A 23,655-nucleotide genomic window follows, 5' to 3' on the forward strand; every position below is an offset into this window, starting at 1 on the left:
CCCGGACTGGGCGTACAGTATATGATTTCATGCAAAGTGCTTAACAGGCGTCCTGTGATGCATTGCTCTATGCTGCCCAGCAAAGCTCTATAAAAATCATTAACCGCTCTGTAAATCTCTTTAATAGATTAAAAAGTGGGTGTGGAAATACTTAAAACAAATAAAAATCGGTGATATGCACATACACACACACAGAACCCATAATACATCGCTCATTTAAGTTATGCTTGGATACGAATATACATTAATATACTATGTAAATGCTTTAAAAGCTTGGAACCACTTTATAACTGTGGGAGATAAATATGATGATAAAATGCGGTGTTTTTCCACTTTTCGGGAACTTGCGCTGTAGTTGATAAGTTATGTTGTCTTGCATCAAGCCTTAATCAATTAATTGTGGCAGGCTATTTGGCAGAGAGTGAAACTGTGACTACAACATGGCCAGAACAAAAATTAGTTTGACATCCCAGCCCTAAAGAAATACAGCTGATTATTGTACATAGAAAGCTTCCAGTTGTTCAACCAGCATGTTTGTGACTCTTTCATTTCTGCAACACCCCCATTGGGGACCCTCCAGAGAACTTAATTCAAAGAACTACAACATTCATTCGTTCATTAATTTTCAACACTGCTTGTCCTTGTCAGGGTCACAGGGTGCTGCATCCTATCTTTACTGACTTGGGGTGAAAGGCAGACTACACCCTAGACTGGTCGCCAGTTAGTCAGTCGTAGGACAAAACCATTCAAATATGGTTGTGTCCTACGACTGACTAACTGGCGACCAGTCTAGGATGTAGTCTGCCTGTTTATATTATAAACAATCACACCGCCACACCGAGCGGGAATCGATCCCACGGTGTTCGCACCAAGGTCAGGTGAAAGAACCACTGCTAGACAGGCTGGTTTGGTAAAAAATAGTACACAACACTGATTTTAAGGCAAAGTTATGTGGTGGTTCTGACAGTAAAAATAAACAGCTATTCATAGAATTGTTCACAGTTCACAGATGCTGTCACTCATAGTAACTCAAGGCACCTGAAAATAATCTGCTGTGTAAAAAAGTCTGGAAAACAGGCACAAGTTCTTGAGTATAAGTATATAAGTAATACAGCAGCTGTACTTGTCAATTATTCTTGATGATTATTAAATGTATTGCATTAAAAATGACCGGAAGTTCTACTACAAATCTCAAATGCAAGTTGTATCGTATTTCTCTTGTTTTTAATGAGCTTCTGGTTTAACTTTTCAAGCACTTCCATCCACTTGGAAGACTTCTGTCCTCTCATTCTCTGACACACTCACAGTTTGTATTCATTTCATGGAGCCCTGGACCTTTGGATGGCTCCACAAAACCCATTCGGGTGCAGGACTAAGACAGCAGCGGGGTCAAAATCCCACTAATCGGATTTATTTTGGGGAGGGGGGGCTGCCAATTTAATGATAAAGCAGCGTCCCCTGATCGGGCCAATTTTACAGCTTGCCAGCTCTTTCTGGAACAGCTCAATGTCTAATGCTTCAACATGATCAGGACGTAAGGGGCCCAATATGGCACTGAACCTCTGAGATGTCTCAGTGTGAGGTCCATAGTGCTCTAATTCGGCTTAGCAAAAGACCGCAGAAACAAAACCTATGCACCTCAGTGTATTTTTTGTTCATCTGCTGAAGATCATTACTGTATTTTCCAGACAAGTCTCACTTTTTGTTATAGTTTGTTATGGCCTGCAACGAGTACTCAAATGTGCCCTATAGTTGTTGTTTTTTTTCTTTCTGACCACTGAAAGCCTGTTATGTTGTTGTTTTTAGGCTATTGTTATTCCAAAAACGGTAAATGTTACATTCACAGGTGGCTATTTGGCCTGTTGTTCTCCATTTAAGTAACAACTTATGCTCCAGTGTGACTTATTACTTTTTTCCTCTTCAGTATGAATATTTGGTTGGTACAATTTATGGTTGGGAAAATACAGGGCAGCTCGAATGGTTAGCATGTCTGCCTAACAGCCCTGGGGTCACGGTTTCCAATCCAGGTCAGCCTACCAGTGTAGAGTTTGCATGTTCCCCCCCAGGCCTGTGTGGGTTTTCTCTGGGCACTCCAGTTTCCTCCCACATCAAAACACATGGATGGTAGGCACCCCCATGACCCTAGTAGGGATAAAGCGGTACAGAAAAATGAATATATATATATATATATATATATATACACATAATTATATATTTTTTCAGGAAGATGACATATATTACATAAATCCAGGTAAATCAAGGAATCCACAAGATTCTTTCAGCATCTACAAATCATGTGGGCAAAAATGTTAGGACACATGGCATGTTTGACATGCAGTGGCGACCTACTATAAGAGCTCTGGTGGGACTTTTTAAGGAATATGAATCCTTAATATTACAGCAGCTGAAGCAGAAAGCATGGAATAGAGATCAACAAGGAGAAGCAGCTAATTATTGGGCTCTTGGGCTGATTAACACCTGCGTGCCTGCCAAAAAAAAAAAAAAAAGTCTCCAGACAGGAGAAAATACAACGAGTGAATCATAAAGTGTGTTGCGAGAAGCTGTAAATAACTCTGTGCAAGAGTAAAATGATTGGCCTCGTCGTTCTCCTCAAGAGGAGCTACTGAGTTCACACTCAAGCCATTTATAGGAAATGTCAAAAGGTGGCTGCTTTGAGAGGGATAAGGCCATTTCCAAACCCCAAACAATTGAAATGTTACTCCAATATAATCATATCTATTCGATAGGATTAGAAAGACACTGGCAGGCTGATTTGTTAACGCTTGGTGGGCAAACAAAAAAAAATCATCTGGGAAATATAGTGGCTGATCAGAGCATATAGATCATTGTTATTTTTCAAGGAGCATTGTAACAGCAGCAAGCTTATTGGCTTTACACATTCTGGGTTTGAATCCCATGCTTCATCCCACAGTCTATAAACATACATGTCATCTTGTCTGATAAACCAAGCTGTATCTTGGTTTCCTAAATAAATATATACAACTATCAACTATCATCAATTTCATCAGATAAACACAGAATGAACTCTGTTCACATATTTCAGATGGCAAAGCATATTGGATGCATTTGTCACTTGCTTGTGGGCATTCTCGGCTGTTGTTGCCATGGAAACCCATGCAGTTATGCCCCATATTTCGCACGTAGCACCAAAGTGTGGACGGAACCTTTAATGAAACATTGAAGGGCATTTGGAAAAATTGCTCTGTAGTTGTGCAAAGAAAACTGATTGGTGACTCGACCACCAGGCAATGCCAGACTTTATAGGGGGTAATGAATAGATGTGAAATAGAAACACATGCTGTTCTTTTCATAAGAACTCTCGTCAGCGGGGAAGTCAGAAAGAGAAGAAAATTAGAAATTGAAGAGCACTCCTACCACAACAAAAAGCCCTTTTTTCTCAGAAAATATTTGGCTTCTGGGTATCCTTTCTGTATTTTTTTTCCTTCCCGCTACAAGCTCAAATGCCACGACTTGATGCACCGAACCGACGAATACAGTACACAGAATATCGCAGCTGCATGCTAATGGAGTACACACAACAGAATAATATTTCCCTGGTTTGATGTGAAAATGTAACCCCTGAATTGGCTGCCAAGTTCGCTTTTCTAGTTTTGTCCATGTTTACAGCTACAAGAGCACAGCATTAAAAAATAAAAAAAAATAAAAGATTATCTTAGAGGTTTGCCAGAATGTTGCGTAAGCTGGTTTATGAAATAAATATATGAGAGAGGCGATGCCTTTTGGTGAAAGGAAACAGTAGCGCAAATAAAAATAAGTGCTGAGGATTTCACCAAATGAGAATAATGGTGACCACCACAAAAAGCCAAAAATACCGAGCACTTTGAATAGTAATGTCATTTTTCAATGGTGTGGGTTAACAGTACATATACTTAGTTGCAGTATTGAAGTACATTTGTCAGGTAATTAACTTGTCCTTAAAAAGCTCACTGTTTTGTGCATTCTTGGTCCAAGCAAATTTGCCATGCTTTCCAATAATTTCCCTTTTAAATAAAAGACCCAAGTCCTATATTCAAGCAAAACCTTCCACATTAGCTTTCAAGAAGAATATTTCTAATTATATTCCCAACTTTGAAGGCTAGTACATAATCATGTACGTGTATGTAGTGCACTGCTTTAATTTCTAGCATTACTGCTGTATTATTTACAGTATAGTAATTACTTTTTTTCACTAAGGCAGTATGTTAATTGATTATGTTTAAAGGTAACCTCCTGACACTGGTTGTTTTAAAATACGTAGTATCACATTGAGGTGTATTAGCAGCGGATAGAAGAGATTTGAAGGACGAAAATAATGGTTGACCAACACAGTGTAATTGAAATAAATCAATGACTGCCAATGACACCGACAGACGTCCAGTCCATTTAAACTCTGAGGGGTGCCAACGATCATTAACTATCGCCGTCAATGTCAAACATTGAGTAACCTTGTCTACAAACGTGTGAGTCACAGTACTACTGACTGTTTTGACTTCTACAATAACAAAACATGTCTCTCTAAAAACATGCTCTATCAAGCATCTGACCCAGGTTAATGTCCTCCACTGATTGGCTGAATAGGGCAGTTAAAGGTTTAATGATCACCTAGGAACCTTTGTGCCCCCAAGAACTTGGCGTCTCCGGTTTGTAGCTTGAGGGCATCCTCTTTGTCATTGGTACCGCTGACCTTCTACTTCCCCTTCTGGCACAGGGTCAATAATTCACAGAACCAGAACCGCACCGCTGTCCCTTGTGAGCATCACCGACAACCAGGGAGAAAAAAATGAGTCCATTACCATGGTGCTACCAGGTGATGGATTTCATCCTGGCTCCAGTAGCGCAGGTAAAGAAAAAAAAAGATTCAAGGTGACCTTCCCTGCAAAGGCAGGCATCTTTAGCAGATTCCCGTAGGAAAATATCAGAGTTGGGATGCTGGACTTGTTTTCTATCTTTCTTTGTTCTTGCGTGTTCCTCAAAATAACCTTGCTGCAAACTGTTCCTTGCGACGATCCAAGAGTAAAAACATTCTTCACTGAGTACTTATGTTGAGTATTATATTGATGGCATGGCTGTTCACAACTCGTCCAAAACTTAAATTCTAAGTATCAGATTCGAAAAGACTTGTGTGCAACTTTCAACAATATAGCAACGAGGAAAAGCAGTTGTGTTGCTAACCTCAGGCTATGTGAGAACCAAGATATGAAGTATGGGCCCTCGCAGCCCATTTTGAGCACCCGCCAGTGAGGTGTCATCTGTAGTGCTGAAGGCAGGATGGCAGCCGCGCAGGATAGTGCCGGCCCAAGCTGTTGGGCCTGCTGTCCCGTAATCCATTCCAGAGGGCCGTCGCAGTTGCAAGGCTCCGCGGAAGTCACGCTGGGTCAAAGGATATGACAAATACACGCGCTTGGAACATGTGCTCGGTCACAGGCGTTCGCCACCCGCCTTGATGGTAGTTTGTTTTTGCAGAACTCGCATGGTTCACATGCTGGAATTAAGTAGAAGAAGGGCGTCCAAACGAGGGCCTTTTTTAAGAAATCCAAAGGATGCAAGGGCCAATTTGAAATCCTTCTGCTTATATTTGTTAAAAAAGGCAATCGGGAAATAAAGAAAGATAAAGTTTTTAAAGTGTGTTTTAAGTATTATTGGATGCCATTAATTTCAAGACGTACAATCAATTTTTACTGTAGGGACCCTTTTGAATTGAATTGATACAGGTACAAAAAGTGACTAAAGTGGTTAGCAGCCTGTGGAGTTTTAGTGGAAGTACAAGATAAGTCATTAGTCTTGATTAGAATCTCCTAAGTGCAGAACTCGAGTTGATGGCTCTTAGGAGAAAACTGTCCTTGAGTTTGTTTGTTTTGGCTGTTATCGTCCTATAACGCCTGCCAGAAGGCAGTAGGTTGAAAAGGATTCTGTCTGTTATGTGATGTGGAGTAGTATAAAATATTACATTATTAATTTATTGCTTGTCCTCACGAAAGTCTGAGTACCGGAGCCTATCCCAGCCAACAACGGGTAGCGTATACCCTGAATCAGTTGGCAAGCAATCGCAAAACATAAAGACCAACGCATTCATTCTTGCAAACACTCATACCCACCTAAAATTTCAGGTGTTCAATCGGCATACCAGGCCTGTTTTTTGGATATGGGAGGTAGCGGGAGTAACAGGAAAAAACCCATGCAGGCATGGGGAGAATAAGCGAACTCCACACAGGAAGGCCAGAATCCACCAGGGATTCAATCTTAGAACTTTGAGGAAGAAGTGCCAAACCCCTGCCGTCAGTGTAACAGAATTCGTTTGGAAATATCCTTGAACATTTGGAATATTTAGTTGCTCAGTAGTTCTAAAATTAAAAATAAATAAATATATACCTTAAAAAAAACCAACTTTTTCAGTAAATCCTCTGAAAATTAAGTGAAAATTGAAGAAGAGCCACCTGGAAAATCTCTGTTTTAATATTTTAGTAGAGATTTGATACCTGGTACCACTACTGCCTTTGTTGCTCACTTGTGAGCAGTCAGATTTCTTTTGCATTATTATCTTTAAGGCGTTCAACCCTTTTGTCTTTGTGCGACCGAGCGTGGTCACTGGTCGCTGTTGCCAGGAGACCAGGAAAGCGTATACATTTGAGGGACAGGTGAGATGCATGGCCAGGACAGGCGCCTTTTCTGAGGGGGGCCTCAAGTCACCGTAACGGTACAAACGCCGTTCGTCTCGTCTTTGCGGCGGACGGTGTCAGCTGTCCTCAGCAGGCGGAGGCACTCAAGTGTGCAGCTCCAGTCTGCCGCTTCCATGGTGCCGCTAGCTTCCCAGTCGCTCCCGGGAACGCTCGCCAGAAAGCCAGACGGGGACGCCGAGCTAGTTACCCTCTGGTCATTTGTGTTCAAGCGTCGGACCTCGTTTTACATTTGCTCACTTGATTTGCAGGTACATGACAACTAGCTTGTTCAGAAATAAAATTGCATCTAATATTTGCTTAGTCCATTTTGTAGCCAAGCTTAGTGCCATTAATGTTAGGATTTTGTAGATGAAAACATGATTTACAAGTAAATTGAGAGTTAGGGTTAATACTTTTGTCTAAAGACTAAATTTCAAATTGCTTGCTTTGCTTGTACACAACTTTGAGTTTGTCATACAGCCAGCATTTATTAGTTTTTACAATATTTTTTAAATATTCTTTAAAATACATGATTTTATTGAAAAGTGGCATTGGGGAAGTTACTTGAGTTGTTTTAAAAAGGAGAATATAAATAGTATATCAATATTAAGTTATATTTCCAGCTTTAGGGGTTGATTGAGTATTTACATCCAATTCTATTTACTTGAACACAACATTACAATAGGAACACAGCAGTGAGTTTTCAAAATGTGTGTTTAGAAACACCTGCTCCTCAAAAGTGCACTTGACAGATTAACCTTTGCGTCATAACTGAAAAATGAGCTTTCCAAATAGTCTTGCCACTGCACATGTTGCTACGAATTCATTTGCTGCATCACATTTATGCAGTTGTACTGCAGAGAATTTCCTGTTCAAAGTAGAGTGCGCTGCATTTGAGAAACAAGCCATCGAGGTCAGGGAACACAACTGTGCATTTTATAGATGAGGTGTCCTAGATCCAAATATCGAGCCAGATCACATAATTTTCAGAGGATTAGAACATAGTTTTTGCATGTATTAACTCCTTGGCTGCCATTGACGATGATAGAGGTCCAATTCATTTTGATTGGGTGGACTGGAATGGATGTCTAGTGACTTCAATGGCTTTGAAACATGATCACTCAATGCCAGCCTTTACAATTGAAATGGATTTGATGTGCACGATAACTGTCCGTGGTACTGAAAGAGTTAAGAACTGCAAACAACAAAAATAGTCCAGAGGTATACTGTAAAAACTCATACACAGTGATGTACTATATATTTCTACACTAGTGAAACAAACTGTATTATTTCATATATTAATAAAAAATATTCTGAGGTGTATTGCAGGAAATATTTGTATTTAGACAAAATGAAAACAAGAGTTAGAGAACAAAGAAGGCATAAAAATCAAGAAAATCTCAATCAAGAGAGCCTTCTTATGTGGCTTTAAAGTTGGATAGCTGGATTATTGGACTCGATAGCGGCAAATAGGTAATTTGGACTCAATTCCTATACAAATATGCGATCTGGGCATAGTATATGTCAGGTTTTATAACCAAGCAGTCATACTGTAAGTCTTTCTAATATGTATTGACACCTTTAAAACTCTGCTAAGTCTGAGTTTGTAGTTGATAAAAGTGTTTTACTGTGTTGAGATATCATTCATATAAACCATAAAAATAGAAATGACAGAAATGTGCGCAAAAAGGCACATTCCGCAGATGATCTTATTAATCACAAGAGAAAAAAACCCGACTTTCTCCTCTAATCTCCGAATAATTAATGGATTCTAAATCAAGCATGTGTTTTATGATTCATGGACACATCCATTAATGAGACGATAAGCACATGTAATATCCTCATCTATGTTAGTCATTAATCATATAAGCCAAGGTCATGTGCTTTATTTCGAATGTCAACAAAAGTCACAATGGTGAAATGGATTCAAGTTGGAATGAACATGAATTCCCAATGACGCCTCTGTAATCTTAAACACTCATTTGCAATTTGTGTGTTTTATTTATACAACACTGATTCAGGGCGTACTCGGCCTGGTGCCCAAAATTAGTTGGGATAGGGGCCATCACCTTGTGAGGATAAGCGTTTCGGAAACAGCCAAGAAATTTACAGAATATGGGTTGAAATAAAGTTCTAACTTAACCTAACCTAAATATAGACCTATCAGAGCCTGAATAAATGCAAAGAATTGTGCTAGGAAGGCCATTTGATATAAAACTTTGCCCAACAAATATGAGCGGGCATCCAACAGAATTCCATACGGTATCGGACATGGACATCTGCTAACCGGAGCCTTTGACCTTTACAGAGGCATCAATGGAAATTCAGCTACTGTGGGTCGAAGACCAAGCAGAGTTGTACATAGGATTCTCATCCGGAAAGAAAAGAGGAAAAGGTCAACTTATGATCTGATAATCGAAACTTTCAATGTAGGAACCATGAGAGGAAACCCAAGGGAATTGGTTGAAATGATGAGCAGGAAAGAAGACAACATTTATGTTGGTTAAACAGAGAAAAAGCGGAATTGCCGTAAATCTAGGTGTTTAGGATGAGGATTAAATTACTCATTTGTTGATGGCAAGAGAAATAATTTAAAAGAAGATGCAAAAATGTGTAGGTGGCGAAAGGAGTGTCAGATGAAATAATAAGGGCAAGACTCAAATTGGAAGATGTATGCATAATGTGATTACAGGTTATACAGCAGTGCCCTACAAATGACTGGCGACCAGTCTATGGTATAGTCTGCCTTTCGCCTGAAGACAGCTGGGTTAGGCTCCAGCAACCCTGCAACCCTTTCGAGGATGGGCGGTATGGAAGATAAATGAATGAAAAGGTTATACAGGACATGTAGGAAGGGAACTGGAAGAGAAAGAGAAATTCTGAATGGAAGAGGAAGTTCTAGCCTTCTGGGGGTTGAAAATCTTACGATTGGTGCAGATTAAATTCCACATGGTAGGAAAGGGGGATAGAGGAAATGAAAATTTATAGTAAAGGGTAGCATCTAGCATAGGAACCTGAAAGGGCAATGCTAGTTTACTTTGGGAAAAAAGGATGAGGATGCCTATATATTGAACACCTTTCAGAAGGAGCAGAAACAATTAGTGACCTTCAAGGATAAGCGAAGGGCGGTCTGGTGGACCGAGTGGTTAGCTCGTCGGCCTCACCCCTCTGGTGGTCCTGGGTTCAAATCCAGGTCACATCCACCTTTGTGGTTTGCATTATATTTATTTGACCTGGGAAGGCTGGCATTGAGTGATCATGTTCAATCCGATTTGTAGATGGAACAATGAAATGATTACTGTTAACCTTCCCAGTCCAAATGGATTGGACATCAATGAGGATAAAAAAAAACTTGGAATTAAATACATTGGAAATGAGTTGAATATATTTAAAACCAAAGTGACAAGGAACATTAACAAGGGCTATAAGCAAAAGCTCTACTCAGCCACCGCCATCAATCTAGACAAAACCTACGGCACAACTCACTATTAATACACGCCACCCTTCCCGAAATTCACAGGGGGAAGAGTGGAGGAGAGAAGACAAGGAGCCCAATTTACACATTAGCTGCCCAGCAGCAGCGCTAGCAGCAGGCCAGGCGGCCACTTAATTTTCTGCATTATATGCACCATTTACCAGGTGCTCATTTAACATGCAATAATTTGACATCTCCTCCACACAAAAAAACAAAAAAAAAACAGCAAAGACGAGGGTGCCTTGAGAGAGCCCCACCATACAAACGCACACAGAAAAACACAAAATGTCACTTGTCAGAGATGAATGTCTAAGGCTTTTCTTTGGCTTCTTTGTCATGTTTGTTATGAAATATCCAGAAGCAGAGATGAAACTTCAGTTGTATGAGCTTCAAAGGTTTGACTCACAGCTCCAAATTGTTTGGCTTATTTTCAAAACAGGATAATACGAGAAGTATAGCAGTGACGCTGAACGTTTGAAACAGTGCAACGCCATGTTTTAAATAAAAATAAAACAGCGGGAATTGTGGACATTACAAATTTTGAATGAATTATTCACCATTATTGCTGGCAGGCACAAGAGTGAATCATGCATCTTCCATTTCTCTCATGCTGACAAGGCTCACGGGGGTGCTGGAGTCTATCCCAGTCAATTTTGGGCAGTAGGCGGGGGGCACCCTGAATTGGTTGCCAGCCAATCTCAGTGACAAACACCCATTCACACATTTAGAATATTCAACTAGCCACTATAGGGAAGTGGTGGGAAACCAAAGTAGCTGGAGAAAACCCACACACGCCCGGGAAAACCATGCAAACTCCACACAAGAATGTTCAAACCTGGGATTGAACCCCTCAATATCAGAACTACTATAAAAAACGATCTGCTGTCCACTCCTCCACTGTTTATTATTCCTATTTTAATCCGAAAAACAGCATTATGTACTTGAATGGATTCACCAAGACAACAGCCAACACACACTGTAACAACATTTATATGATTGGCCCCACATGGACAAGAAACCTTCTTTTAAATCTTTTTGAGAAGCGGACATCACATTTTCTTTTTATGTCTGAGTGGCTTTCAATAGGTGACGTTCCACTGTGGGACTTTTATGTTTCATAGCAGACCCATTCCCTTATGCCTGAACTGAGTTGCTTGGTTTTAATAGTGTCCATCTATTTCATTTCTTTTCCCAGGGAACCTTTCCTAGTCCATCACACGCCACGCAGCTCAAGGCGGCCATTCTCCTGGGCAGGAAGCAGATAATAAAACCTGCCACACATGAGCACACGCGCGTACGCATACTGTATATGCAGTTGCTGATGGGCCGAAGAAAACGCACTCGGCCAGCGTTCAGGAGCAGATGTTGAATCCTCTCTGTCTTTAAAGAGGTTTTAATGGCGTAATTTATGAGAGCTATAAAGTGAAATAGGTCATCATCAGCTCTTGGAGTGAGTGTGTGAGAAAAAACGCGCAGTTATCCCTGGCGTCGACCGCTACCTGAGGAGCTAAATGGCCTAAGGGGGACAAGATGTCCCTCCCGCCGTGCTTTGTTCATGATTTGCACTGACGCTGAGAGGGCTTCAGCCAGCTTGGCTTGGTAGTGTGGATCTTCAAAAAGGTAGAAACAACACGTGGTGATGCTACAGCGAAAGAACAACAAGCAAAATACAGTTTTTAGGGGCGTATAGAAAATGACATCAATTCAGAGGAATTGATCTCCAAGAAGTGACATCCAGTCAACCTTTTCCTTGTTTGTTTTGTGAGCCATAGGCAGCATCCGTTATCAGTCTAAGCTCAAGATGACGAAGCCATTTAATAATGGAAGCGACCTTTATTACATAGACGCGCTCATGGGAATGGGAAATTGCAATTGGGTGGTTGGATGACTAAACAAACTACCTTAAGCTATAATTAACAGGAAAGGGCGTGTGTCTATGTATACACGTGGATAAAGTTAATAAAAGCAGAAATTGCATTATTAAAGACTATAATTGAGAAAAATCATAATAATAATAATCCTCGATTTACAACGCATAGTGAACCTTTCAGGGAGAAAGTGACTATTTTTGATTATCTAAAAATACTCCAACTGAAATCCCAATTAAAAATTAATACTAATTCTGGAGAAATTGGGTGGGAAAGCAGTCATGTTGGTCAGTTGATTGCTGTAGGCCATCCAATATGATAAATTAGGAGACTGCCTTTAGATTTTAGGATATTTCTTAATGACCCCCTGTTGAATTTGGGGCTTCATTCATTCAATTTCCGAACTGCTTTATCTTAATTAGGGTGCCCGGGGTGCTGGAGCCTATCCCAGCTGAGTGAGGGCCAGAGGCGGGGGACACCCTGAATTGGTGGGAAGCTATGAGCCGCCCAAAATATATATATATATACATAAGAGACTTCCTTATAGAAGCTAGAGAATACAAAAAGAGAGAAAAGGTAGCGTGTTATAGTCAGAAAATAAAGAATCTGATTTGTATTCCTGCACGGTTTCCTTTAAGTGTTCTAAGTTGAGCCTCTGCCAGCCGCCAATGGCACAAATAAGAGGCATAACAAGCACCCCAAAAAAATGTGCAATATCCATAGCAAATCCTATCAACAGGCATTTATTTACATTACCAGAGGCTTTAAGTAGATTTTCTAGAAGTCTATGCGGCCATCCAATTGAAGTAATGAAGACAAACACAACAAAGGCAGTCCACTCATCTTGATAAAGATTGCCACTAAATCCTGCACTTTCATATATAATTATGGCCAGTTTGTGGCAGATTTTTGTGATTAACCCTCCAGGGTTGATCATTAATAAATTAAGATAAATGATCAGCTAAGATGGCATGCACAAATGTAAGAAAACAAATTTCTTATTCTCTACATCGACACAATCAAAATGATTGTGGAAACTGTTTGATCATATTTTCTTTGCTCAACGATGAAGGAATTACTTAGTAAAAATGTACTATATCCACAAACTATGATTAAAACGATTCATCCAATTTTTAAAACTCATCTTAGTCTTAACTACACATAAAAATAAATTGTAACTCTTCCACTAAAAATGTACCTCTCTGGAGAAATGCATTGTGACACCAATTGCTCTTTTAACAGAGTCTTAAAGATAAAAAAAAAAATATGTTTCACCTTTGTTTAAAAGCCTTTTTGAATTCTAGCAAATGTCTTTTGATGACTGATGGATTTGTCACAATAATCATTTCCTGATGTCTTTCCTTCAAAGATTATTCCATGCCAACAAAAGACAGGTCATTAAGGGTTTTACAAAGACCAAGACTTTACCTAAGCAAATTCTGAACTCACAGAACTCCTTTTTCAAGAATCCACTTAGTAGTTTTGTGAATACAGGTACAGGGAAGCACAAATACACTATGTGGAATACAAATAATTGGAAAAATCCCACGAAAATCAACTGAAAAACTTCTGCTAAACATTTAAAGACATTTGCAATCCAAGAGCAATTTCCTTGGTAAGTTTAATTTTCAGCAACACGCTTGAGTAGAAACGAAGAAGAACATATGGTGCATTCTGGTCCAATGCACCAAAGGGTCCCATCACTTGAAAATGGGCTCCATTAGAACCTCTCAGTAGGCAAAATTACTAATGTGTTCAACCTGCTAAAAAATAAAAATAAAAAAATAAAGGACAGCTTTTGTTGTGCCACGCCTCTATTACCCTCCAGTATCCAGGCTGATTTGCATACAAATTGATCTTGAGGTAAATCAGATGTCATTTTTTTTCGGCAGGTCACTGAGAACACGCTGAAATAATGAAATCCGAGTCCGCTGAGTGCTATACTTGCAAAAGTACCAGATGGGACTACAGTATCTCTCTCGTGCTCTCAATTTAATGTAGCCATACTACGGCTGGATGCACACGAGCTTCGGTGTAGACGAGTCTCGAAATGACCTAACCTGCGTTCATTTCTCTAATGACAAAATACTCGCATATATGTTTGGGTGTGACCCTTTCTTTTGACAGTTGTGTGTATGCAGCGTGGTTGATTCTGCTCGGCGGGTAGAAGTGTTTGTAATTCCTTTCTTATGATTTATTGCGAGGTGGTTTGTTGGATGAGAGTTTCTTGCTGTATGCCTGCCTCAGAAATGGGAAAAAATGGGTAAAAATAAAAATAATCTAATCTAATCGACAAACGTCCACTAAAACCATCCTATATATATACTTGTCATATGTTTCTATTGCCTTCTCCATGTACCTCCAACTTTCTGAGATTGTAAACGTTATCTTTATTGAAGACGCTGAAATTCTCTCGACACTGAGTTCAGAAGGAGGGCAGCTGAGATGCACCTCATCAAAGTGCACCAAATTGAAAGAATAGTTGCGGCAAGTAAATTGATATGTTCAAGATCAAAGATCCCTTAATGAGCATCTGTGACAGGTCGTCTATATCAGTGTTTCCCAACCTTTTTTGAGCTGCGACACACTTTTTGCATAAAAAAAAATCTCAAGGGACACCACCATCTGAAAATCTTTTCATTTGAAACTATGTCGCCTATACTAACAATAGTCATTCTCATCAAAGTTTTATCAGCAAGAATCACATAAACCACCAAAATGATTGGGAAATCAAATTTTACACACTGATCTAATGCCACCAAAGGCTGGTATCTGCGGACTCTGAACAACCTCCGGTTTGGGAAACACTGGTCTACATGAAGTTTGAGTACGAGACAGCAGGCAATAAAGCAGCAGCTCCATCTGAACCAAAATAACTCTGTTTTAAATTGATTACTTCATATACGCTCTATATATTCTACATCATATATATTCATTCATTTGATTTCCATACTGCTTTTCCTTACAGGCTCGTGTGGGTGCTGGAGCAGCCCACTGTTGACAGTTGGCAAGGGACACCCTGAATTGGTTGCCAGCCAATCGCAGGGTAGAATGAGACGAAAATCATACTCATACCTAGGGACAATTCAGAGTGTTCAATCAGCTACCATGCATGTTTTTGGGATGTCGGAGGCAACCGGAATACCCGGAGAAAACCCACACAGGCACAGGGAGCACATGCACTCAGTTTCAGAAATGTGAGTTGGATTTGTTAACCATTCGTCCATCGTCACGCCAGATCACATGCTAAAAAACAATCTGTATCATGAACAAATAAAAAGATTATATCCAGTTTGCACCACAACAAAAATAGATGGCTTAAAGTGTACACATTCAATTTAACAAGTAGTGCACCTATAGTCAATTTAGGAAACAATTCTAAGGAGTAACATTTCCCAAGGTTGAAAGCCCATTCAACTTTTATGAGCCATTCTGCGCTTAATGAGACACCAATTTGATTTTCACAGAGGGAAGAGTACGTCAAAGATCCTGTATAAGAGAAGTAATGTGCTTGACTCGCTAAAAAAGAAACAATAATATTTACAGGGCGCGATATCTCACTGATCATTTGAATCCTAAAGTATGAACAGTTTGCACTATGAAATTGTCCTTTTTATCTGCAAAAATGAGCTTTCCTCATAACCCACATATTACCCCCTGAAATCCCCAGCCTCAGTCTCACCTGGGAGTATGAAACGGAAAAGCATAATAGAAAAGGGATTGATGATTAATTTCATCTAAAAGTTCCTTATGTGACGTGCCCCGCCTCCAACCAATTTCTCCACAGCGGCCCAGATCCTTTTTGTTTCAACAAAAGAAACGACAGACGGTTGTGGGATCTGACAAACGATGGAGCCGTAGGGGTGACAATTAGAAGGACAAGAACCTGATGGAGCATCACATTCCATTAAAGCAGTCTGGGGGATGAATTAACAAGCATGGTAATGTACGAGCTGTGTTACTTTAGACAGCATGAGGCAAGTGACTACACTGTATTGACCGGCGTCAATTATCATTTATTCTTACTTTTGGCTGGTAACGTACAAGCAATCACATTTGGTCTTTTTAAACGATATTTCTAAATTGCATATATGCATGCCAAAATGGATTGGACCTCTAATGCTATCATCGGAAGTGAGTGGGTTGACTCGCCCTACTAGTTAAAATACATTCAACAACTATAGTGGCAACGAATGAGCAAGAAATGTGAGTAGATGTTATCATCTAATTCAATAATTAAACTAATTACGAAAGATTTTACTGTATATAAAAGGGACTAAAGCGACCCCACCCCAACAAAACCCTCTAAAAATCTTGGACCTAGTGCCATTTTCGCCTTTTGACTCAAATTTGCGTAGATATGTAATTGAAATAATTGCAAAACTATTAAGGTGAAGGCAGACTTTAATTGCAATGAGGGGAAATGCTCAGGTTTGGTCTGTTTTTTGGTATACATGCAGATCGGGAAAGAACAGTAGCTAATTTACATGCAGCCATTAACTCTTTCAACATTGGGTTTTTGTGTTAATCTGGTTTTATGAAACCATGTAAACACGTTCAGAAAACCAAATGCGATTATATTCTAGTTCTTAAAAACAATTATTCCCCCACGAGTGAACCCTTTTCTAAGGCGAACATCTGTGTTGGTTTAAAGTGTGACAGGGTAATCAACCATGTCTGATTGTCAGGCAAAACTTAATTTTGGGTTTTAATAGGGCAAAATGGGCGTGCTGGGGCAGGGAGACATGTGAGAACCCGTCTGCCTGCTCAGTGCCAGCCATTTTGCCTGATTAATAGTAAGTGGGTTGATATATGGCAATCCCACAAAATGCAGCCTCATGAGGATAGTTTTTATCTAATTATGGTCAAATTATTAACGCTAGTCCTCCACTTCTTATCATTAATTCGGCATATAAAATGAAGTTTTCATTGTAAATGTTTTTCACAAACAATACAATATAATACATTACAAAAAACTTATTCAGTAACAAAGTAAATAGACCAAAAAGTTCAGACAGAAGAGAAAAGAAAGGTAACTGATGGGTTTCCAGCAGGTGTACATCGTGACCTCTACTGCCTCGTGCTGACAAATACCCGCCTGAAAAACTTTAAACTGTTCAAGAGTTCACTGATAAACGTATCTTGATACTCTTAGAGCTTAAAATCTCTACCTTATTGAACTAGTAGCCATTAATCAAAGGAACATTTCTGTAGGTGTCAGATTTAGCCCTTCTTCTTGGCGTTCCGTTCGATTGCCATACGGCGTCTTCGGTGTTGGGAGGCAATCTCATGAATACAAGAGTTATTTAAGTAAAGCAGCATGAGGCCCAGGTGGGGAGGAGACACCACTATTGTTCCATTTCAAGGTTGTCAGTCTGACGGATGACTTAGGGGCCTCACATCATTCCTCACTTTCTCTTTGCTTGTATTTATTATTTGAAGAAGCGGAATTACAACACAGGCGTGTTTCATTCGTAAGAATCTTTACTTTTTTCTCACGCCGGCTTCAGGTGGGCTTTTCAAATTGAAATGTAACAAAAGACGATTAGTCGACCCTCATTGTGTGCAGATAATCCATTTGTCAAGCTTATTCAATTTACAGGTTCAGATGCAAGGATTTTAAGCCATGCACTTTCAGCCTTGGAAATTGTCTACATAGACCTTGCACGCTGCAGAGAAGCCATTTCGTAACAACAAATTCAGTTTATCTCCTTTTGAAGACGTGGAATAAAAGATTGACACAGGCTTGCTGGTTAATACCTCACAGCACATCATGCATAGGTTAAGATACCATGCAAATAGGGTCCACTGGAGGGTGGAAGCATTAGGAAGATGATGTGAAGCTGAGTCTTGGCAATAGACAGGAAAAACAGTTTGAGGACAAAGAGAGATATCATTTATCAAAGTAACCAAAGGGATACTTTTGAAAAAGCTGCAGCCAATTTTTCATTGAGGGACAGTCATAAGATCAGTTATCATCAGCCACATGTTGGCACCCCACCACCAACAACCACAGATATCTTGCTCAATGTCATTGCAAAGTGAGTATTGGTCGGCTACAATAAATGTTATTTAGAACTATTCTGCCCAAAAAAATCCAGAGATACTGTCAGGGATTGGTATTGTTATGTTTTTCCCTTGTGTGATCTGTGTTTCTGATTGTCTCATCAACCCATGTCGGTCTATTTAAACCCTGTGTGTTTGTCATCCCTTGTTGGCTCGTCTGTGTTTATTATGCCCATGTCCTCCGCGTCAGGTTTGATTTTCTTATTTGATTCCCAAGTCTATTATTTTCTGGTAATCCTGCCATAGTAATTTAAGTTTTTGTTCGTACACACTTCTCCCTCTCCTTGCTTGATTCCCTGCATTTGAGTCCTACTACACATTCACGACCCTGCTAAAACGTGAAAGGCATTTTTTGGGGCGACTGACTGGCGACCTGTCTAGGGTGCAGTCTGCTTTTCGCCTGAAGACAGCTGGGTTATGCTCCAGCAACCCCCAAGACCCTTTTGAGGATGTGCGGTATGCAATATGAAAAAAAAGGATGAACTTTCCATTTAAGTTAAGATTTTATGATGTCGTGTTGTCTTTTCAACACTAATATAAGTAAATTCAATGTGTTAATCGTTTTCACTGTTTGGTGACTTTGTAGCACAGTTCTAGAGTTGAATGAATCATTCCATCTTCCTTCTTCATGATATTGCCATGAGCTGACAAGGGAGCTCATAATGGCCAAGCGCATTATTCTCCCTTCGGCGGGCACTAGGCACTCCGTCTGCTCCCTGACCATTCCCGGTGCGATGGGCCGTATAAATCAAAAGGCCAATAACAAAAAGAAACACGGTGCTTCTACAGGACTGGGACGCACCACCGGGGGGGCCCATGGACCAATGGCAGCACGGCCCGGACGTAATAAATTGGACGCAAATTGCCTGGCTTGATTGGGTTCATGATCTGTGGACTTGAGTGTTAAGAGCCTCCAGTTAAAAGGTCTGGCAAATGGGACATTCAGATTTCCAGCACTGCTTAATGCACTTATAAAGATCAGCGGAAGAGAAGATTGGACACGTTGAGGGAAAGTGGTCTAGTCGAGCCACCGCACCATGAAGACACTTGAAATGCATGCTACATTTCATTGTTATATTCATTTAAAACGATTTACCTGACAATATAGCACTGCAGTTTTCAAAACTATTAAATAAAAATGTCACTAAGATAAACACTTAACTACAAAATGATCACCATTTAAATACAAAATAAGTATAGTAGGCATACCAGGTATACATTAACGAATAAATGTTGTGCTAACATTTAAACTATGTTTAATAAAAAAGTTTTCAATTTGTCCAAGCCACATTACACCTAACATTACACATTATCCATCCAACATGAAGAATTCATGCAGCATAAATAAACGTTCAATAATCCTCTTAAGTGTCAGCTCCAGGCATAACCACTGTCTTTTAAGTTATAGACGCTACTTTAGAAAATTCATCACAGCTTCTGTTATTCTTGGGAACAATAGGGCACAGATCTCAATGATTCTCGTGAGATTTCACACAAGCGTTACTGAAGAATGCCACTTTCAATATGAGGAGATTAAGCAAGAATAATCACTTTGCAAGTATTTTTACAGAAAGAAAGCTCTTTTTGTGGTGAGAATAAAACAGTTGTGATTAAAGGAGCAATATATAAGACTAGTCGTATTGCAACCAAGATTAAAATATCAACGTGCACAACATCCCTTCCCCTTATAGTTGCCAGATAAGCACTTCACAATGGAGAATCATATCACGTTGGCATACCAATGTTGCATTTCAATCAGAAAAGACATAGACTTACATACTGCAGATTAACGTTAGCAATGATCACCTATCTATTCCATGCCAAAAATGAATTGAGTAAATGACGCCTTAGTTTTCAAAATTATGGTTTAAAATTCCACTGGGTAAAATAGTGACATAGTAGATTAACACAAAAAAATAACTTATAAAGAAACTCAACTTCTTCGTTACGCTACAACGGTAGGAGAACTACGGTGCCTTCCTCCAAAATTTAACCATTGGTCATCTTCAAAAAAATTATATACACTTGCCTTTGTTTCTTGTACGTAAATGCAATGCAAGATTCGAAAAGAAATATTATTAGGATCATCAATTGATGTAAAAAGAAAAGAGCAAAATGATCTGCCTTCATTTGAAAATCCAGTGACACTCAACATCTGGGCTCATCAGGCAAACAGCATGGTGTCCACAAACACCCAGAAGCAAACAGGCTTACCCCAAACATCATACACCGCCCTTTGCAAAAAGGTTGCTCGAATTTCAAGACGAAAAAGAGAAAATTAAACCTAATCAACTCCATGTTGGTGTGACGTCACATGTCCTATATTTTCACCTGTTAAATAAACTACATGAATGGTTTAATTTTTATGCCCGGTAGGTTTATTGCCACTGCCATCATTATTCCATATGATGATAATTAACCTCTTCAGTGAACATGTTTCAGATGCATTATTCCCCCATGTGTGTATGAAGGTCATTTGGCACACCTCCACTCTATTTGGCAGCACAAACTGTAAATCACAGTGGAATTGGCATGATGGGTATTCATGAAGGCAACTTGAGCCTCCTGGTCTTTTCCAGCAAATCTACCACCCCCTTCTTCACACCACTCCTAACCTGCACAGATGTGTCCAATAAATAAAGCCACATATAAGCACATCATCTATTATTGTGCAAGGGTAGTGAATCTGCCATGTCTTTATTTTTCTACAGCCTGACATTTTAATGCAGTCACTAGAAATACAGCGATACTGGCTGAGTTCACGTGGCGTGGTCACGATCCAGATCAGATCTCAAATTAACTTCATCCACAACAAAAAATGAATTGACTTGACTTCTCAACACAAAGACACAAAAGACACCATAAAGGCTGAACGTCTCCGACTTATTCCCATGCTCATGTTAAACGCAGTTGACGTGCGTGCCCAGGCGCGTGCGTCCATCTGTCTGTGTCAATAAGCGCATGCCGGTGGAGTCGGCGGTACCGGCGTGAGGGCCAGCCTTAGCCCCGAGGCGATAGCAAAGCGATCAAAGTCTATGTGTCACATATAAATTGCTTTGACCTTTTTTTTTCTTCCTCGACTCGGGGCCAGTTGGCGACCAGGGACGTTGTAGCCGACAGGAAAAGAGTGCTCGGGTCTGCAAAACCATGAGCGAATGGCTAAAGTGGATATTAGTAATGCTGATTGTACTTCATGGAACCACAAAACATAATGTGTTGACAATTTTGTATCGCTTTCATGAAATATAATGTGTGGTTTATACTACATTACCATAAGAAACAGGAACTGGGGAAAAGCAAGAGGAGTTGTTTGACATTTCTGGCTTTGCACGAGAGAGAATACTTGGTTGTTATTGAGGTACGAGCTGCCATTTGGATAATTATTTTCAGTCATCCCTAGTTAATGAATCAGCTTTCTGCTCATGTTCTGTCCTGGTGTTCCTTGTTAAATTTACATTTGTTTTCGGGCTCCATTTCAAAGTGGTTTGAAGGGAAGATGCCTGCTTCAAATTTACAAGCATATTGGAAAAGACAGGTGCACAATTTTCATTGACAAACCACAGTGTGTTTGTCATGAGACTTTATTTTAAAGCGGTACATTGAATGACACAAGTTGAGCATGTGCTTAACCACCCAGTGTTAACCCACACATCTCAAGTGGTGATTCTTTAACATCATTTTTACATATAGCACTGCCTCCCACCACCCTTTCTCACTCCTCCCCAAGTCCATTACTGTCATTACATGTTTTCCATACACATCTAATGTAACCCACCAGTCTCTTACAAATGTCTAATATAATAGCCATATGCACAGCTTTTTCTGAATCATATTCTGCAACATAGTGCAAATCTGTGAAACAAGTAAGCCTGTAAGTCACTGGTGTTAATTCAGGTGTGTGTCAGATGTCCACTTGGAAACACACCCACCGTTCATTACACCTCGTCAGCCCATTAGCTAAAGTGCCTATTTTACGTTAGAGCTCTCCATAGCAACACTTTGGACCAATTGAATACATTTGACTTCTTGATGGCTGCATAAGTAGTCTTCAACTGTGGACCTGTTGTCTGCGGCAGCCATCTGCCCATCAGCAAGCATTAATATAAGCATAAATGAACCCCCCCACCTCTGGACACTTGACTCGTGAGGTGTGAGGGGTGACAAGGTGGGCCTCATACAATATTCAGGCTTGAGAGTGCAGGGTGGGACGCAGTTTTGCCTTTCTCATCCTCAAGCTGCTGCCACTAATTGAAATTTCTGAAGTGCAGCGTGTTTAATAATAGAATTAATTTCCCGTGCAAAGTGCATCGGATTGAGTCTCGCAGCATGCTGTGTGGGAAGTGAGCTCCACACAGAGATGAAGAGGAATCAATGAGTAAAATGTGATGGGAATAATCATTAAATGCTTACTAGGTGTTCATTCATTAGTATTATTTATGGGTTTTTGTCAATTTTACGACAGCAGTGAGTTGACGTACATGTTTCATTTCAGCCAATACCAGCTTTTTTATCTCGAATCACCATTATACATCAAAATGTTAGCCTGTCATTTGTCATTGTGAGTTATGTTGTTACTGTTATCCATGGGCGACAATAAATAAAGTTCTGTCAATTTCCATCAGTTGTATGTCAATATAATATACTGTATTCCATTTTCCGAGGTTATCTCCATCTAATACTTTAGCCATGATGTATATTAAGTTTAAAAATGTTCTGTACAAATACAAAGATATTGTTTTGAGCCGTTTTGTGGCGCATTGATCCAATATGCTTGATAATACTGATCGGTACACCTGGTAATGCCAAGCGTGACCAATCAACAGATTCTTTCCAAGAGCATAACATTTAAGAGTTTTGGGTGTAATATTATGGAATGACGAATTATTTGTAAGAAAGAGTGTTGCTGTTTTTACATCAGGAACTTTACAGATTACATTTTGTAATTTTCTAATGTGTTATAATAACCAATACACTGACGCACTAGTACCATATTATGGAAGAAATCCCCACTTTCCAAGTTAGATCAATGAAAAATTGTAGACAGCAACGGTTGATGAAACAAAGCAAACAACTATTTACTACAAGCTGCCTGCAACAAATTAATTTGCCAAGAAGGCGTTGCATTCACAAACTTAATTAATTTTGCTGCTTTCTGAAGGGCTTAGTGGGTGTGTCGCCCCCTTATTTTTATTGCCATGCAATGTGATGAAAACAGTACGCTCAGCACAATAATGTCACACCAGCTCAGCCAAGACATATTAGCCTAATGAAATGTTCACTGGCTGTAATTGCTGTACAGCAATGGAGAATTGTGGAAAAACACTCAATTCAAAATTACAGATCCGGAAAAGGATGTTAAGCAGGCAAAGCGCTGGTCAGTCATTCATAAGGTGATTCCTCTCAGAGATACTAAGTGGAGTTCAAACATTCAATAATTATACCACTTTATATGTCAAGTACATTTCCATTTAAAGTGCTTGCTAAAACAGCCATGAAAGGCGATCTCTAGTCGCAGCGTGCACGCTGGGAAATGAACGAGGACGCCCCCTCGAACATCCTCCAGCTGCCC

General features: G+C 39.8%; 1 protein-coding gene across 1 annotated transcript in view; it reads right to left on the reverse strand.

Annotated features, from left to right (window-relative positions):
- Nucleotides 1-23,655, reverse strand: part of unc5cb (unc-5 netrin receptor Cb) — a 137,849-nt gene that overhangs the window by 105,829 nt on the left and 8,365 nt on the right. The window lies entirely within an intron of this gene.

This window comes from Stigmatopora nigra, chromosome 17, assembly GCF_051989575.1.
Source record: "Stigmatopora nigra isolate UIUO_SnigA chromosome 17, RoL_Snig_1.1, whole genome shotgun sequence".
Taxonomy (NCBI): Eukaryota; Metazoa; Chordata; class Actinopteri; order Syngnathiformes; family Syngnathidae; genus Stigmatopora; species Stigmatopora nigra.